This window comes from Anopheles moucheti, assembly GCF_943734755.1.
Source record: "Anopheles moucheti chromosome X unlocalized genomic scaffold, idAnoMoucSN_F20_07 X_unloc_3, whole genome shotgun sequence".
Lineage (NCBI taxonomy): Eukaryota > Metazoa > Arthropoda > Insecta > Diptera > Culicidae > Anopheles > Anopheles moucheti.
Window position 1 is genome coordinate 182,501 of NW_026453537.1, and position 7,500 is coordinate 190,000.

Genomic DNA, 7,500 nt, shown 5'->3' on the forward strand with positions numbered 1-7,500 from the left:
AGTGGTAGATAACGGACCGGTCCAGTACACGGAATCGGACAGACGCGAGGTACGCGCCGTCCCTACGTGCTGAGCTTATCCCGTTTCGCTCGCAGCTACTCAGGGAATCCCTGTTGGTTTCTTGTCCTCCCCTTATTAATATGCTTAAATTCTGGGGGTTCTCACACATCACTTGAGGCCTACGTTGGATTTTTCCCGAATGGTAAATAGTAGCACGCACTTGTTCGCTTGTATCCAGCGGGTGGGCGTACCGCACGCGTTACACGACTCGGCCAGACGGCGGGTCCCGGCAACAGACGGCAAGCCAGGTGTTCAAGGGCTTCCGGTGCTCCCAGGTTGTCTTATAGCCGAAGTTCGAACCGTGCGACACGACACGCACCCACTGGGCCAACTGTACCGCCTTACCATTTCAGCGCCCAAGGTCCCCCGCGGAGGGGGTCCGAGCACGCCATGATGCACAGTGCGCCAAACGCGTGTGTTCAAGCCTGCGACACACTCCCGGGCGTGCTGCTCGCCCAGGCGTGCCGCTGGTACGCGGGCGTCCTGTAGTTATGGAATAGTGTGTAACAAGAATTGGTAGGCACTCAAGAATGTGTGCATCGGTCGGGTTTAAACGTCCGATGCGCCATATGCGTTCAACGTGTCGGTGTTCATGTGTCCTGCAGTTCACATTCTGACGCGCATTTAGCTGCGGTCTTCATCGATCCATGAGCCGAGTGATCCCCTGCCTAGGGTTTTGGTATGTTCAACTGTCTCCTATGTTTTCGTTATGCGCTAGGTGCATCTCTCACAACTTAAGTTCCCCGGACAGCGTAACCGTGCACCTCTCGGTTCCTTCGAAGCCGTCCAGGGTGGACAAGGATGACCATTGGTCTTCCTTCCCATTGATCGACGCGCGATGTGGGCGGCATCGGCGCGATCTTGCACAACTTTCGTTCTCTTGATTAGGTTCTCTCTCGCTCGAGGCCAGTGTTTAAATATGTTCTAGTGGGTCTTTACCTTCGCCCATGTGTCACACACTTTACGCGTTCGATGGCTGCCATTGGGAGTGTGCGCACAGGTACGAAGGCCACTGGCCTACGGTCGCGCACGCTCAATATCGTAGTATAGACACACCTCTCTCGCGGGTCTAATTGGCGTGCGCGGCCCCCAAAAGGTAACATAGCAGTTTGTTCTGCTGATACCGTGTTTCTCTATCTCTCTAACCAACTCACACAACAACATATATGTATTGATCGGTAATGATCCTTCCGCAGGTTCACCTACGGAAACCTTGTTACGACTTTTACTTCCTCTAAATCATCAAGTTCGGTCAACTTCGGCCATGCCAGCTGCAGCTCACGAAGGAACCGCGGAAGGTGTGCCTCCAGAGACCTCACTAAATAATCCATCGGTAGTAGCGACGGGCGGTGTGTACAAAGGGCAGGGACGTAATCAGCGCTAGCTAATGACTAGCACTTACTAGAAATTCCAGGTTCATGGGGACCGTTGCAGTCCCCAATCCCAACTAAATGAGCATTTGGGTGATTTCCCGTTCCTCTCGGAATGGGGGCGCCAATTGGCGAGAACACGCTGCTGCTCACATTGTAGCACGCGTGCAGCCCAGAACATCTAAGGGCATCACGGACCTGTTATCGCTCATTCTCACCTTGCTAAACACAAGTTGTCCCGCTAAGCAGGGCAAACGTGGCCGACGACCGCCCGTGAAGGGGCCGCCGGCCTTGACGTCAGGTGCGCCCGGAGGTGCACTGCTGACAGCGTTCTAGTTAGCTTGTTTGAGTCGCGTTCGTTATCGGAATTAACCAGACAAATCATTCCACGAACTAAGAACGGCCATGCACCACTACCCTTAAATTTGAGAAAGAGCTCTCAATCTGTCTTACCTCGATAAGTTCGGACCTGGTAAATTTTCCCGTGTTGAGTCAAATTAAGCCGCAAGCTCCACTTCGTTTTTTTTTTAACAAATGCAGGTTTTATTGTTCATAAACATTATGTTCTGACAAACAATAGCATAAACCCACGCTCTTGACGCACGACGTCGCCCGCCAGGGATTTGTCATGCGTCTTTACGAACCCTTTCGGATGTCCCTTCCGTATTTCTTTATTAAATTGAATCGTATCTTAACCGCATATTAAAGGCGTACGCTTGCTTAGTCCGCGTGACTCACTCATTCTTTCCCCTCTCGGAGATCTCAAGAAGTCAACCCGACATCTATCGATCTGACCATTCCGCCTCGCTGGCGGCAGCCTCCTCCGCGGGTGTCCATCGTCGGCCTGCAGCCAAAGCACGACGGCGCCTTTCGTTTTCGCGTCTGTTCCGCCGAGACCTTATCAGGTCCGCCTCCGTAGGCGCGGTCCGACGGCGGCGCGTCGTCGAGGGTCCCTCAGCCTGGACCCGAGCTCGCCATGCGCGCTGCATGAATAGACGCCGCTCATGGCGAATTCTAACCGTTTCAGGGGAAGGTGGTCCCCCTCTGCTACGCCTAGGTATGGGAGGAGGAGCTAGGCCCGCTCGCTCCGCCTCTACTGCCGTCCGCAGTATCTCGTCATCTCGGGCGGCCAGTGCTGCTGCGACGTCCGCAGCCAGTCGCACTCGCGCCCGATCCTCCGCTCTGCCGCGAAGCCGTCGGTTGCGGGCAGATCGCTGACGCGCTGCTCGCGACTCGTTCACGCGCCGCGTGATGTCTTCGATGATGACGTCGTCCATCTCCTCACCGAAGAGTGCGGCCACACTTTCGAGGACCACTTCCTCGTCCTCGGCGAAAGCCGCTTCCGTTCGACCATTGGTGAGCGCTTCCTCATCGCGCCACAGCTGTTGAAGCACTGTGGTGATGGTCTTTGCTGCTTTCTGAATGCGGTCCCACCACTCCGCACTCTCCAGCAGCTTCTCTGCGATGTTGTTAAGCTGGACCGACTCGGGTGTCCCCCAGCCCAGCAGCTCACGTCGGATCTCCTCAAACACGGGGCACTCGAACAAGACGTGGGCCACCGACTCGACCGACCCCACGCACCGTGGACACTCCGGAGACGAAGCGAAGCCGCAGACGTGCAGGTACTCCCGGAAGAATCCGTGTCCGGAGAGCACCTGCGAAAGGTGGAAGTCCACCTTCCCGTGCTTTCGTCCCGTCCACCGGTGCAGGTCGGGAATCATCCCGTGCGCCCACGTCAAGTAGCGGCTGGCCGATGGTGTTGCCGCCGCACGGTCCCAGGCGTCCTGCCATTGCAGCATCGTGGCTGCTCGCTCCGCCGCTCGTACCTCCTTCCTGCTGGCGCCAGGCTCGACCAGCAGCCTGCTATGGCACCTTGCGTCCTCGTTGACGACCAGCCAGTACGGCACCAAACCAGCCATCACCACTGACACCTCGTAGGATACCGAGCGGAACGAACTCGATACCCCACGTGCCAGTGGCTTCTGGACCTGGGCCAGTCGTCTTCGGCACCACTGCATGTCTGTCGCCTTAGCCCAGATGGGCGAGGCGTACCGGATCACCGACTCAGCGACTCCTGCCAGCAACCGCCGCTTGGCCACCTGGGGGCCGCTGTGGTTCCTCATCACCGAGGTAACCACCGCCACCGCACGGAGGGCCTTGTCCGCGGCCGCTTCCACGTGCGGTTTCCACGAGAGTTTCTCGTGGAGTTGTACCCCCAGGTAGCGTATCGATCGCTTTGACGTGCAGACCACTTCGCCGACGCGCACAGGAATTTCCAAACGTCCTCGACGCAGACTCGATATCAGAACCACCTCGGTTTTGTGGGGGGCGAGACTAAGGTGACGTGCCTCGAGCCACCCCATCACCGCGTCGATCGCAGCCTCCGCGACCGTCGCCGACTCCTCGGGTGTGCAGCCCTCGGCCAGGATGGCGATGTCATCGGCAAAGCCGACGATGGTGGCCCCTTCAGGGAGCTGGATCCGCAGAACGCCGTCGTACATAACGTTCCACAGAGTCGGGCCAAGGATTGACCCCTGTGGAACGCCTGCCGTCACCCGACGTGACACCGGGCCGTCGTGGGTGTCGTACACCAGCTCCCTGTCGGTGAAATAGTCGCGGAGCAGGAGTTGCAGCTGCGCTGGAACCTCCTTCTCACGCAGGGCCATCGCTATCGCCTGCCAGCTGGCGGTGTTAAAGGCGTTTCTGACGTCCAACGCCACAACCAGCAGACAGCGCTTATCCCGGTTGTTAGTCCGTCCGTAGGACATCGCGCGCTCGCCTGCTTCCACCACCAGCTGGATCGCCTGCAGGGTGCTCCGCTGCTTCCGGAATCCGAACTGGTTCTCGGCCAGCCGAGGTGCCTCCGGATCCTCCAGGTGCTCGTTGAGTCTGTCCAGCGTAGTCCTCTCGAAGACCTTCGCCGGATTGTCGATCAAGCAGATCGGGCGGCAGGACGAGGCTTCGCCCGGCGGCTTACCCGGCTTAGGCAACAGCACCAGCTTCTGCCTTTTCCATTCGCGTGGTATTTCGCCGGTGTCCAAGCAGCGCTGGTAGACACCAGCGAATGGCTCCGGATACTTCCGGATGGCAGCCGTTACCGCAGCGTTCGGTACTCCATCGAGGCCAGGCGCCTTCCGCGGATGCAGCTCGCTCGCTATCGCCTGGAGCTCCGCGCAGCTGATCGGACGGACCGGAGTGTCCCCTTCCGAAGGCGTGACGTCCGGCCACTCGACCGGGGGATGCTCCGGAAACAGCTCCTCGACGATCCGCTGCAACACCGCTGGATCGCGTTCACGCGCCGTCCAGCTGCCCCGAAACCGAAGAAGCACTTGCCGGAACCACTGTCCCGTCTCATCTGCAGCCAGGGCCTGCAGCCACTCATCGAACTGGCGCTGCTTGCTGGCCTTAATTGCCACCCTTAAGGCAGCACGCGCCTCCTGATGTTCCTCTGAAGCCAGTTCGGCGGACGTCTCGTCGAGGGCCAATAACTGTCGCTCCCGAGCCAACCGGCAGCGCTCGGTCAGCTCCTCGATATCCGGAGTCCACCAATATGTGTTGCAGTTCCTCCTCTGCTGCTGCGACTGCCCAATCCTCGCCATGGTAGCGTCGCAGGCCTCCGTAAGCACCATCCCCAGGCTTGCCGCATCGGTCACCCGATCGGCAAAACGGGTCGCCTCAAGTGCCAGCTCGAAAGTACGGGGGCAAAACTGGCGAGTTCGCCAGCGAGTACCCGCCTCCCGTACTTCGACACCTTCCTGCTGATGAATGCCCCGTCCGGGCCGCTGACCTGTCCGATGCTGTTGCCCGACCGCAAACCGAATATAGCGGTGGTCGCTATAGGAGTAGCGGTCTAGCGTCCGCCAGGAGCTGATGTCCTCCGCTGCTCCATCCGATCGGCAGAGCGTTGGACTCGCGAAGGCGACGTCCACTCTGCTGGGCCGAGCCACACCGTTCCCCAGGAATGTCGGCTCCGTGCCGCGGTTGAGGACCTCCAATCCTAGGCTGGTAACCGTCTGAAGGAGCGCCTCACCCTTAAGGTTGGCCCGCTCGCTCCCCCAGGCCCCATGCCACGCGTTGAAGTCACCAGCTATCAGCACGCAAGGGTGGCCTCGCGCAAGTACCTCCAGCCGGTCCATCTGCTGCTCGAACTCCGGGAGGCCGATCGATGGCGGAATATAGCAGCAGATGACAACGATGCCCGCCACCTCGGCAGCTACGATGCCCGGATGCTGCACGCTCCTCACCCGCTGTATGGGAAACCGTTGGCCACTGGTGACGATCGCGGCCTTCAGTGCGTCGTCGGATGCCCAGTTCCCATTGTTGGCCGGCACAGCATAGAGCTCCGTGATGAGCATCACGTCTGCTCCCTCCTCCCTCATCCGCTGGAGCGCAAGATCCTGAGCGCTCCTGCTCTTACCGATATTTATCTGGAGCACTTCTATCATCATCGTGTGGCTGCAGCTTTGCACGAAGCTGCGGCAATCGAGTGCGGGCCGCCACACTTCAAACAGCGAGCCTCGCCAGTGCAGCTCGCTGCCTTGTGGCCTTCCGCGCCACACCGGATACACGCTTTGCTGCGGTCCTCTCCCGAGCACTGCCCGGCGAAGTGGCCGCGCTCCAAACATCGGAAGCACCGCTTCTCCTCCAGCGACGCTTTCGGGACCTCCCACACCCAACAGGAGGTGTGTCCTAGGAGCAGGCGCTTCCCAGCCAGATGCTCCGCATCCGACCGGGGCAGACGAACGCGAGCACGCTTCGTGCCGTCTCGCCGCTCCCACATGTCGAAGGTGGCCTCGGAATGCTCCTTGCCGAGAGCCGTCAACACCGCCCGACGCAGCTGGTCCTCGCTCGCCAAGGAGTCGATGTTTGTTATGAGCACCATCGACATCTCCGTACGCACGGACGCCGCACCCTTGTCTCCGATGGCTTGCCGGATACGCTGGCACAGCTCGGCGCTGTCGGCATCACGGCTCAGCGGCAGCCGCAAGGTGTCTTTCGGCGTTCGCTTGCCGACGCCGATCTTCTCCTGCATGCCGTCGAGATGCGAGCTCGTACGAATCGCCCTATACATGTCGAGGTAGCTGACGCCCTCCGCTGGCATCACCTCGATGGTGTCGGGCCGCTTCCGCGACTTCTTCACTGCAGCTGGCATCGTGCGTGGCTGCTGCTTACTCTGCTTTCGCAGCAACTGGCCCTGCAAATGCCACTGTTGTTGTTGTTGCTGGGGCTGCCCAGCCGAACGCTGTCCGCTCTGATGTTGCTGCGGACGTTGCTGCTGTTGCCGCTGCGGCTGCTGCCGTTGCGGGAGCTGCGGCCACTGCTGCTGATGCTGCTGAGCCGGCTGCTGGCGTGCCGACTTACGGCGCACCACCTCGGCCCAGGAGCCGCCTTCCTGGTCCGGAGACGGCACCACCGTAGCCGTCACCGCACCCTCTCGCTGTTGTGCCAGCTGCTGCTGCTGCTGCTGCTGCTGTTGCTGCTGCGACTGCGCAACAACCAGTTGCGTAAGGAGCCCAGAGACCATCTCCCGCTCCTTACGGTTCTCCTCTCGCAGATGGAGCACCTCCTGGCGATGGCACTCCTGCATCGCCGCGAGGTCTTTCCGGTATTGCTCAGCTTGCTCCGTCAGCTGAACACGGAGGAGGGATAGCTCGTCCTCCAGACGCTCGATGAGCCTCTCCATCGTGGCTCCTTTCGCAGCCGTGGCCGTGCCAACGCCACTCGTGCGAGCAACACCGCTCGTGGCTGCGGTCTGCCCTTCCGGCACTCTGCTGAGCATCACTACCGGTTTCGAGCCCACCGGTGCTCGGCTATCGGTCGATCCCGACCGTGATCGTAAATTCCGACTGGCGGACATCATCGCCAGAAGGAAGGAAGAGTCCGCGCTTTAAACTGGTTTTACTCCCCCTCGAGGAGGGACGCCAGCAGCGGACTGCCACGAGGATCGACGGCGAGGTTTTTCCGCCCGGGCGAGGTGAGGGAAGATGGTAGAAGAACGGGGGGGTGCGCGATGGACTCGTCCCGCCGAGCCGCTTCTTCTGATACCCCACTTGCCTGGGTGGCGATGAAG

At 60.2% G+C, this 7,500-nt stretch overlaps 2 non-coding genes across 2 annotated transcripts in view; both read right to left on the reverse strand.

Moving 5' to 3' along the window:
* LOC128308215 (large subunit ribosomal RNA) overlaps nucleotides 1-181 on the reverse strand; it is a 4,157-nt gene extending 3,976 nt beyond the window's left edge. The window contains exon 1 of the ribosomal RNA XR_008288143.1: nucleotides 1-181. This exon is cut by the window's left edge and continues 3,976 nt beyond it. This is a non-coding gene — a ribosomal RNA (large subunit ribosomal RNA).
* Nucleotides 182-578: 397 nt separating this feature from the next.
* On the reverse strand, nucleotides 579-736 carry LOC128308201 (5.8S ribosomal RNA). Its single transcript, XR_008288130.1, has one exon. It is a non-coding gene; the product is annotated as a 5.8S ribosomal RNA (ribosomal RNA).
* Nucleotides 737-7,500: the final 6,764 nt, after the last annotated feature.